Consider the following 11,889-nt stretch of genomic DNA (forward strand, 5'->3'; position numbering starts at 1 on the left):
TCACTTCCTTTTGTAGACAGTGGATCTTGGGATTTTCGTACATTGTTAAACCCTTGTTAGCACTTTTGACGAAAGATACTCCAGTACCTCTCCCATGGACAGAGGAATGTGAAAGTGCTTTTCGACAGCTACGACAAGCCCTTTGCTCAGCACCAGTGTTAGGTACACCAGATTACACGAAGCTTTTCACACTTTATGTACATGAGAAAGATGGATGTGCATTGTCAGTGTTGGTTCAGTTACACCTCGATAAGCAACGACTGTGTGCCTACTTTTCAGCAGTTCTGGATCCTGTTGCTAGAGCATTACCTGGATGCTTTCGTTCAGTTGCAGCAACAGCAGTGTCAATTCGACAGAGTGAGGGAATAGTTTTGTCACACAAATTGTTAGTGTTAGTACCACATGCTGCTGATGCCCTTTTGAATCAGGCGAAAACGCAGCATTTGACCAGTGCTCGTCTTACAGGATATGAATTGACATTGCTAGCTCCTCACATTACATTGAGGAGATGCGCAACTCTGAATCCAGCCACTTTGTTGCCATATCCGGTGACCCAGCCTCAGTCACAAGAAACGCACAATTGTATTTTTCTGACTGAGGAACAGACAAAGGGTCGCATTGATTTACAGGATACGCCCCTTCCAGATGTGGATGGCGAATTGTGGGTTGATGGGTCTTGCCTGAAGTTACCAGATGGTAGGACTTCAGCCACATATGCAATTACCACACTCGAAACAATAGTGGAAACAGCTCGCATACCACAGAAATCAGCCCAAGCAGCTGAGTTGATAGCTCTGACGAGAGCATGTGAGCTCAGTGCTGGTTTGTGCGTGAACATCTATACGGATAGCCGCTATGCTTTTGGAGTAGCACATGATTTTGGCCTACTCTGGAAGGAAAGAGGCTTTCTTACATCTCATGGAATACAGATAATGCACGGAGATTTGGTGCATAATCTTTTGACTGCATTGACATATCCGAAGAAAGTAGCTATCATAAAATGCAGCGCACACAAGAAAGTAACAGATAAAATTGGTCAGGGAAATGCCTTTGTAGACCATGTAGCACGTGAAACTGCCACGCACAGGAACACTACTTCTATGTATGTAGTGAAGTCGCAAGCTGAAAGGTGGCACGATGCTAGGCAGGTATTGCGAGAGATACAGAAAACAGCCTCTGACCAAGAACGTGAACAGTGGTCAAAAGATGGAGAGTTAGATGACGAAGGTTGTTGGAGAAATAAGCAGATGGACCGATGGAAGCTGCCCTATAGCTTTCGTACAGCCTATGGTCCAGATGGCAAATGGGTTAGCACATGTTGGAGCTTCCGCAATAACGAACATGCTTACGCAAGTTTGGGAGCATCCAGAAATTGCTAGCACAGCCAAAAAAGTAGTACAGTCCTGCTTGATTTGTTTGCAATACAATCCTGGAAAGGGAACGCGAGTTACATCTGGAGGTTTTGTCACACCAACTGCACCTTTTGAAGTCCTGCAAATGGACTATACCCAGCTTGAGCGGTGTAATAATTTGAAGTATGTTTTAGTGGTGGTTTGTGCTTTCAGTAAATGGATTGAGGCATACCCCACGAAAGACAATACTGCGATTACTACTGCTAAGGAGCTACTGAAGGAGTTCTTCCCCAGATTCGGTGTTTGCAGGCTCCTATGGAATGATAACGGACCTCATTTTGTTGGAGAAGTTATCAAGTATGTTTTGAAAGGACTGGGAATCAAGCAAAAGTTTCATGCTGTGTTTCATCCACAATCAGCAGGATTGGTGGAAAGGTACAATGCTACTCTGAAGCTAAAAATCGCTAAAATCGTAGCCTCCACGAAATTGACTTGGCCAGATGCATTGCCATTGGCATTGTTGTCCATTAGATCAGTACCACATTCTAGAACGGGTCTTACCCCGTATGAAGTGGTATTTGGACGGCCGATGAATATTTGGGGAGTTCCAAAACCAAGCTCTGTGTATGATGTACCTTGTGTTTTAATGAATGACTATTTGGCACAATTAACTGATAGCTTGGTTTCTATTCATCAACAGGTTCGAGAAGCACTCCCTGATAAATCCCAAGGTGAAGGCCATGAACTCCGTCCTGGCGATTTCGTGATGGTGAAAGCCTTCGAGAGGTCAAGCAGTCTGGAACCGAGGTGGCGTGGACCGGAACAGGTACTCCTCGCCACGAGAACGGCAGTTCGTGTTACCAACAAGAGGAATTGGGTGCATAGCATCCACTGCCGTAAGGTCTTGCCGACCTTGGTGGAACCTGCTGTGTTGACCGATCATCGAGACATCCTGACTACGGAGAAAGGCCCTGCTGTATCACCTGGCGGATCTGAGGAGTTCTTTCCTGAACCAGACAACTCCTGGAGCAACGTGATATAATTTGAGATCAAGAAAGTGATTCCTATAGTTTTTCTTTTTAATGCGAGACTGGTTGAGCAACCACTCTGGGTAGTGGAAACGGAGAGCCGATATGACAAGTGAGGGGGATCAGCCCTGCGTAGTGTAGTGACACCTGTCTTGGTCTGTGGTGAAGAAACCAACGTCTGCCAAGAGTAAAGAGCTCATTGACTATTTTTGTTTTTTCTATTTTTTAGTTTGAAGATGACTCTTGTGACTATGAATACTACTAAGAAAAAGATTTTAGGAGTATTAAGTGTTTTTGTTGTTTTGACGATTATAGCAGTGATCACTTGGTCCGTTGAGATAGTGACTCCTGCTCGTGGGTTTGTGGTGGTTCCTACTACTCCTATTCCGGAAGAGCACCAGCATTTCACTCTTCCTTATCATGAGTATAAGCATCGAGAGTCCTACTTGAATAATACTTTTGTTCAGATGCTCCACCACACTCACAACGCCACGAACACTACGAATTGTTGGATATGTGGTATGCTTCCAGCTCATCAAAAGAAAGGTGGAACACCGTTTATTCCACTTCCTTTTTCACATAATGGTTCTTGTCGAGCCTGGTACACTCTTCTGTTTTCAAGCAGAAAACCTGCAGTAGGTGGACTTCTCTTTCGCTTGAATAAAGAGTGTTATCAAGATGAACATGGGTATGTATCCCCAAGCGAATGGAACTATATGGGAATGGGAAGAATACCGACCGTACAATGCTTCTACGCCTTATGTTTTCACTCACACAAGAGATTCTACTACGAGCAATGAATCTGTAATTACTGTAACACGGACTAAAGCAAATTTATGTGTACAAAGTACTGGACGAATTCCAGTTGGGTCCAGTGATTGTGTTGTTGTATTAAATATGGATGGAATAAATGACAGTACTTTTCTGGCTTCACATAACACCTATTTAGTATGTGAAAGTCATGGATACCACAGATTACCTATAGGGTGGTCTGGCACATGTTATGTATCTTTTCTATTACCCCCTGTTTTTCTGGCACCTGCTTCGTATCAGAGATTTTAAATTGTTTAGAAACATTTAGTTGAATCGCTATAAACGGACAATACGAATTGATGATGTGGACCAAACCGACACTAGCTTGCAGCAATATGTTGATTTTAATTTAGGATTATTTCCCTTTGTAGGTGCTGCATTAAATAGTAGGAACATACGACGACTGACTAGAGTTGTAGAAGCTGTCACTAATGAAACTGCTGTAGCTCTAGGAAATATTACAGAAGAGTTGCAAATTGCCAGAATTGTAACCCTCCAAAATCGGATGGTCCTAGATGTAATGTTAGCAGATAGAGGAGGAGCATGTAAAGTCATCGGAAGTAGCTGTTGTGTGTTCATCCCTGATAATTCACCTTCTGTGAATGAGGCAATTCTTAAACTGCATAAAATCGCTTCTGATATTCATGAGAAAAATGGCACTTGGACTTTTGCGGGATGGTTTTGGGCTTTGATCTCCGCCTGGGGTTGGAAATTACTGACTATTCTATGTATCGCAATTGCAGTGATTTTCACCTGTTGTATATGTATCCATTGTGGCCCAATGTTATGTTCCATGTGTATAACTGCCTGTATACCATCTAGAAGAAATGCCGCAAAAGCACAACAGACCTTGGATAAAGAAGTGACCAATATAATGTGCATAGATGTACGAGATGAATGCATAGATTACCCCAAAAGAGCGTATGTCTTTAGCTAACGCTAAAAGGGTCGTCTGTTGTAAATAAACGGCGATTAAGTTAAGCGTTAGCGAAAGACATCTAGGTTTTTTCCGTTATCTTGACATTTGTTATGGCATTCATTTTGAATCCATGGCAGCCATTTTGTCTGCCACATGCTACCTTGTGTCGACCATGTGCGTTGTCCTACCTTCCTGCTCATGGCCTCTAAACTGCCCGGCAACAAGCTATTAATAGCATCTTTGTGTTCTCTGCCGACCGTAAGGGTCTACATCTGTTAATGTTTAGCCTTAGATTGGAATGTGTTAGCCGAGACCCCTAAGACTGATAGCTCCACCCACTGATCGATTGTGCCTCTCGATATTACCATGTATGGACATAAAATGTGCTCTTATGCTTTGTACCGCCTTCTTTTGAGCCCCTGTGTGGGTATAAATAAACCATGTGTTCAGTAGCCCTTTGTGCTACTTCTCGCAGTGCCGAAGGGTACTGGTTGAATTTTAGCACCACCTCATGAGGTGTAATAAACGTTATGTTTTGTATTTCCAGTTTCCGTGCCAACTTTTTCCTTTGGAGTCTGCAGACTTTTGTGCACAGAAGGGCGAACCCCTTGCACTAGCGTGCCTGGTTGAGGTCTGCTATGACAATGGGTCCCACTCTGCAACTCTGGGCAATAGCTTGCTTAATCTCCACAACGGCCCCAACAACGCTAGGATGCCTGGCTTCACCTTGGGGGTGCCCAGGAGTAGGCACTTCACAGGGAAAAGCCAGGAAGGGTTCCACAGCGGTATTCGTACAAGCGCTGAGATACCCCATCTGGGGTCATTCGAGTGCTATACAAGTACACAACATTTACATTTATATAGCAGGCCGCACGCAGGTCCGGGAGAGCAACATGGCGTCTCACACACGGGGCAGGGGAAACTCGCTACACCTATCACTCGCGCTCCCAGACCCGGCCACAGACGCGTCCAAACGATGTCAAGGGTAATGGTAAAAAGGACGCCAGGTGGGTGGGAGAGGTACTTATACCTCACCCCCGCCAACTCCTCCCGGAAATGACGCGGGCGCGCGGACCCCTAGGGGGTACCCCAACACTAGGCCATCTCGCGTGCCCTCATGTGGCACTAAGGTGGCCGCCCTCTTATGAGGGTCCCCTTCAAGGACCGCGGGCAGCCAACATGCTGCAGTCCCCTGTGTGTCAACATAGTGAGTCCAAATGTACATACAGAGCGGACTGTGTATTGGGTATTTTCAAAAGAAGTGGGCTGTCTTCATTCGTTGTCAAAGCCCCTCGTGAGCAGGATGAGCTGTAGGTGGGGAGAAGATAGATTCCAGGTAGCTTGGAGGCGAGTCCCTCGGGTGTGGCGCAGCTAGCTTCAGCTGGCAGGTCAACTTGGGCGCAGCATAACGGCGCTGTCCATGCGGCCGGGGGCATGGCAAGCCGTAGGACTGCCAGGCTTATTACCTCAGCGATGTGCGGGAAGGAATTGCCAGCGAGCAGGGACAAGCCCTTCACATAAACTGCTGCTTTCAGGCACAGTCCTGGTGTTTAACATGATTGGTACAAAGTGTCAAGATTTCTCTGCTCATTACTCACTTACAACAAGGCACGTTCCCTCTGTCCTGACAAAACAACGTTGTCCAGGTTTTCAGCCTTGTGAGGAGCTCAACAGGTCGAAATTACTGTGGAGAGAGTGAATCAGCTCATTGCTCGGCGTAAATATATGACCGGTTCTTACTCTAATCTTTAAGGGAAAAAGTAAGGTATCTGTGAAGCAACATGTCCATATTTAAAGGTACCAACAACAAAGAATCTACAGAGTTCCCCGGAAAGAGTCAACTAAATGACTAACGTAAACCTCTCTCTCATTGAGTTCAACAGAAAAAAGTGAATGTTGTGAACCCTTTACGGAATTTGGGGATGCCTCACACAGGTCACCGGTTGGACGACTATTGTCATCCCACCCGGCGATCGTCCAGCGTCATCATCGGTATCCTGCCCCTGCGACAGACTGGCGGTGCAATGCCTGTCGGGCAGCAACGGATGCTGCACTTTGGCGGGGTTCTTTTATTCCTTAGCCAAAGGGTGTGTGAGTGTGAGGGGCCTAAAAAAGTGCAATAGTGAGCGTGGGTGTGGTCTAAAAAAAGTCAGTAGAGTCCATGGGGCAAAAAATTTTTAATGGTATGGCTCACTGCTTTATTAAAAGGAACGATAAGGGGTATTGAGGCGAGACAATTAAAGTAATCGGGCCTCATTCAACCCTTAGTGAACGTGTGGTCAACATGTTTCTTGCCACTCAGGCAATTCATCAGGACCAAAAAGAAGCTCATATAATTGCTATCGATCCCTCAGTAATCAGAGGAATCAAGTATACGACCTGGTGTGTGTCGTAGGGACAATCCTTCGTCCAGTCCCTCCCCAGAACTAGGCAGGGAAAAAAGAAAAAGAGTATAATCAGAAATATAATTAGAAATATGTCTGTGTTCCCCTAGCTATCTTTAGATGCAAAAAATTAGCATGCTGGTGATGCATTTCGGGGTATAGATGGGTTTGTGGAGACCCCATCATGGAGAAACATTCGAGTGAGAGAGACGGTCCGAATATAGCGTGAACGAGGAATCACCACATTTTATATGTGTGAACAGTGCTCATTAAGCCGGCATGTGACATGTGTGCCCTGGAAATGGCTCGCACAGTGGTCTATACCTATATCGTATGCCGTGACATGCCATGCCTTTGTTTCTTTTAAAGCAAGCAGCTGTGAGTGTGCACATTCACACACGTAAAATTAAAATTATTTCAAGACAACCAGAGGAAAGAGAAACACATTGACACTCTAGCTCAAAAATCAATGGCAGCCGCAGATTGGCGCCCGTGTAGTGGAAAAGCCTAAACGTGAGACACCCAACACGCTGGGAACGGTCACCATGTGAACCTTACCCGTAATCCCAGGGTCGGAAAGCTCTCACGCTGACCTGGTGGGGCCAGAACTGGGTGTACGGAACCTGAAACGAGTAAACAGTGCCGCCAAGTCAGGGGGTTGTTGCTTAGCGGAGCGGCTTACCGTCAACTGTGGTCCCGCAGAGGGCCCCGCCACGGCGATCAGAAGGAACCGCTCGCGGGGATCCTTACGTGAATCAGTGCGCCTTACCTGTTAGTTGCTGGCAGAGGGCGTCTAGTCACCTACCCCTCCCACATCGGTATTACCGCAGGACAGCCGGTGGAGCCGCGAAGAGCTGCTGCCTCAGATAAGACCTAGAAGCGCGGGCACCGTGGAGGCGTGTCCAAGGCGTGTTGCTAGGCAACGTGACGCCGATATGAAAAGTAATGATTCCCCCAGGTTGCAAAAGGGGTAGAAGGCGGGTGCCATCTTGGAACGGGGAAGTAGTTTACTCGATGGCACAAAATTAATGTTAGGGAAGGGGCAATGGGTTCGTACACAGAACTCTCTAACACCGTTTCAAGAACGGGTAGCATCGAGTATCAGCTAGTACTGGAAGTAACTTGGGTGAGGACAATAAGTCCAAGTAATGAGCTATCTGGCTAGCATTGTCCAAGGCACCGCATCATTAAGACCGAGTTCGTCGGTGTGAAGACGATGCACCCATCTCTGCTCCAGTCTGAAGAGGGCTTGTTGGTTCATTCCAGGTTGGCACTCGAGGACAGTCCAACGCATGTTCTCAGTGGAGTGGTTTTGTTCTTTACAATGGTCATATAGCCTTGTATGTGTTTTTGCACAGCGAATGTTACTATTGTGCTCCCTGATGCGCTCTTTCACAGGGCGCATCGTCATCCCAATGTAAAGCATACTACAAGGGCACACCAGGACATAGATACACCTCGAGCTATTACAATTGGTGTGTTTATTTATGGTCCAAGTGAAGTCCCCTTGCAGTTCAATAGTTTTCCCCTGGATAGTTTGGGGGCATACTACACATGAGCCACATCTATAATGTCCAGTGACTGGAGGGCGATCCCATAAGGTCTTGACTGGTCGAGTGCTCGATTTTTTCGGGCGGGTGTGAATCAGCGTGTCTTTCAGGTTCGCTGTTCTCTTGAAGGCAAATCGAGGCCGCGATAGTTCCATCCCTGCGGAATTCAGGATCCCCCAGTGTGAGGTAACAGCCTTTTTTATGAATGTTGAGTGACTGGTGAAAGATGTAACACAAGTCATGGTGTCGTCGTGTTCTTTTGTGTGAACCTCAAGTAAAGCCTCTCTATCGTTATTCAATGCTCTTTTGAATGATTTCTTCAACAGTCGTGTGGGGTATCCCCTCTCCTGGAGCTTGTGTTGCAGAATCTGAGCCTCTTGTTTGTAATTCTGGACAGAGCTACAGTTTCTCCGTATGCGGAGGAATTGCCCGAAGGGCAAATTATCCCTCAGGGCTTTTGTGTGGTGGCTTTGATAGAGGAGTAAACTGTTTCTGTCAGTATCCTTTTTGAAGAGGGAAGTGCTGATTGTTTCTGTTTCTAAGCAGATGGTTAGATCAAGAAAAGGTATCGATGTTTCGGAGATGGTGCCCGTAAACTTCAAGAATGGGTCTTGTTGATTAATCCACTCGCAAAAGGCTTCGCAGCTGAGTCGGTCCCCCTTCCAGAAGATCAAAATGTCGTCGATGTAACGACGCCAGAGAGTGAGGTTCTCTCGGTATGGGTTGTGATCTGGAGGGTAAATATGATTCTTTTCGAACGAGGCCATGTAAATACATGCCAGGCTCGGCGCAAATGTCGAACCCATAGAGGTCCCACGGACCTGATGGTACAGCTGAGATTCATATCTGAAGAAATTTTCAGTGAGGGCAATGTGGGCTAGTTCCATAATAAAGGCTATCGGTGTTGGGGACAGCCATTCTTCTTCTCGCATCAATGAGTCGACTGCTTCAAGGGTAGCTTGTTGTGGGATAGTAGTATACAACGCCTCCACGTCAAGGGTGAGAAGCAGGTCGATGTCTTCTCTCCCATCGATATCGGCGATAAGGCGGAGGACATCTCTGGTATCTTGTAAGTACGATGGAATTTGTTTCACAAGCGGTTGGAAAAAGGCATCGCAAAATTGCGATAGAGGTTCTAACAATGACCCGATGCCCGAGACAATAGGTCTCCCGGGGACTGGAGAGATACCCTTATGTATTTTTGGAAGGGTATAAAAGTAAGGTGTAACTGGGTCCAGTGTCACCAAGAAATCTGCTTCCTTCTTACTTATCCACTCATTCGTCTCAGCCTCAATGACAAGACCCATGATGGTGTTGGAGAGCCGTTTGGTGGGATCCTCCATGAGTGGTCTGTAATGCGTCGTGTTTGCCAGTTGTCTCCTGCATTCGCGATCGTAGTCCTCGTAGCTTTGTATGACTGTTGCTTTAGTCAGAGACGGAAAGACCTGTGCAACTGTTTTTCATCAATCACCCTAATCTAATGTCCAGACTAATTGGCATGAGCATATCAGGCTCTGTTCTCAAATGTCTGAAATCGGACGTAGAGACTCGTCATAAATATTAGCACTACCCCTTATTAGGTCTCGCCTAGCAAAGCAGCGCAGGCGCTGCTCGCTTGCGAGATCTATTGTTGTAGATTTAGCTTCCGAAGGGGGGCAGGAGATGTGCATGCGCCCGGACAGGGAATGTGCACATCTTCGGCTCACGGCGTTGGAGCACAACGCGCGCATAGTGTGCTTTCACTTCCACCCCTCCCCCCTTCGGCTCCAGATCATCTTGGAAGATCCCAGGGACCCTGTACGGCGTCAGCAGTAACGCGTGTATGGCACGCTTTCACTTTCCCAATATGGGTAAAGAAGAACAGGCACTTATAGTCACGTGCTACAGTTGGTCACGTGCTACCGTTGTATCACAACATTTACTGGCTTAATATGCAACACACATGTTTATAATCAAAAATATATCTTTATTTTTTCTTTTATGACTTTTTTTGCTATCACTCAGAATTGATAATATATATTTCTTTTTTTTCCAATTTTTTTCCTCACATGATTCACATAAATTGATAAAACAGTATGTAAAAGACTTATTTTGATGTCAAGTCATGATCAGATAGTGATAAATCAAATCCAATCTCTTCCAGTACTAATACAAATTAATTCCTAAGAAACTAAGGCCACTAAGAAAGACAAGAATGGATGACCTGATTAAATACAATGCTTATAAAGGTAAATAGATCCCCTATGTAAACAATAATATATGATTAAAAAATGTTGTACAAAGAACACTGGTGTCAAACGACAATTTTCACCAACGCGTTTCGGTGTTCAACCTTCCTCAGGGTGATTATACCAGTGGCAAACTAAAAAACGGAAAGAGAAACAAAATGAACATGTGTGTGCCACACAAATGTGAACGCACTTGCAAGTAAAGCACAAATTAATGTGACACCCCCCACCACCCCACATTCATCCAGGTCTCTGCTGCCACGAGGCACGTCACGTTTTGGCCATTGCAAAGCATCAACAACCCCTTGCGAAAAGCTTATCTACCAAACTATGGTTCCTGTTTTCACAAATGCTAATTCTCACCAAATGCATGCTGCAAGAGAATGAATATATATATATATATATATATATATATATATATATATATATATATATATATATATATACACACACATACACATACACATAGCACAGATTAAAAAAGTTTGCAAGAAGTTACCTATCGAATTAAATATATGACCGGTTCTTACTCTAATCTTTAAGGGAAAAAGTAAGGTATCTGTGAAGCAACATGTCCATATTTAAAGGTACTAACAAAGGTAGCGATTCACAACAATTATATGTTGCTTACCCATTGGATCTGAAATGCTTCTTGCGTGCTCTTGGTTGGTGTGGTGACCCTGCTTAAAGGTCTAATGATCTAAAGATAACAAACAGCAAATTCTATTGTGAACTAATCATACATGTGAATTCACTGCTGGGGTTGCACTCAGAGATTCATGTACACATGGGCACTTACCTAAAGGACTGAAAAAAACAGAGTATTTTATATCAATATCTTGCTCTGACTTCTACGCCAATGTACTTGGAATGCGATTATATCTGCATGATTATAAAAGAAGAAATGTATTTGTTTATTATAGATTCAAAATGTCGGCCTAAGCTAGATGTTGGTGCTGTTCTGATAATTAATCGAAGTCAAGGGCAAACTTACCTAAAAAAAGAGAGAAGAAGAATCTATCTGTAATCAATCGAAGACCACGAGTATTGATAACAGCGTGAGACAACTGCTGTTATTTTCATATGTGACTGATTTTGAGATAGTTCCAGGACATATCCTGATGAAAACGGAAAAACCATAATTTTAGAATGATAAATAATTAAACCAGATATGCAGAAGACTACTGCTGTAAGGTGACACCTAGATATTACCTCAGTATTCGTGGGGGAACAAGTTCACTCCTTGCTTGAAACTACTGTCCTGCAAATGCAAGATGATGGCTGTTTGCTCTGCTGCTTAGCTTCAAGACGATACAGCTAGAAAGCATGATTCTGCAACGAGGGCGAGAAACAAAGATAAACATGATTTTGACCTGGAACCTGACAGGAAAGGAAGAAACAATCAATGAGAGCTTTCACCAGCCCTTACCTCTCATTGGACTTTAAAAAAAGTCCGAAATATGAAGCACATTGTCCCGCTGGCTGATTAAAAGTTGGGGTAATTCATTGATGTTACCCAAGATCAGGGCTTTAAGTGGGAAAAAAAACTGGGGGTGCTCAAAAAGGGGCGTGATAAATCTCTTAAAGGGGTGTGGCCTATCCAGAAAGGGGCGTG

The 11,889-nt window shown here is 44.9% G+C and overlaps 1 long non-coding RNA gene across 1 annotated transcript; it reads right to left on the bottom strand.

Annotated features, from left to right (window-relative positions):
* Positions 1-9,991: 9,991 nt before the first annotated feature.
* Positions 9,992-11,654, bottom strand: LOC144753788 (uncharacterized). Its single transcript, XR_013594531.1, has 5 exons — positions 11,487-11,654; positions 11,269-11,392; positions 11,074-11,156; positions 10,906-10,974; positions 9,992-10,408 (listed from the first exon to the last, which is right to left on the bottom strand). It is a non-coding gene; the product is annotated as an uncharacterized LOC144753788 (long non-coding RNA).
* Positions 11,655-11,889: the final 235 nt, after the last annotated feature.

Source organism: Lissotriton helveticus, chromosome 5_1 (genome assembly GCF_964261635.1).
Source record: "Lissotriton helveticus chromosome 5_1, aLisHel1.1, whole genome shotgun sequence".
NCBI classification, from domain to species: Eukaryota; Metazoa; Chordata; class Amphibia; order Caudata; family Salamandridae; genus Lissotriton; species Lissotriton helveticus.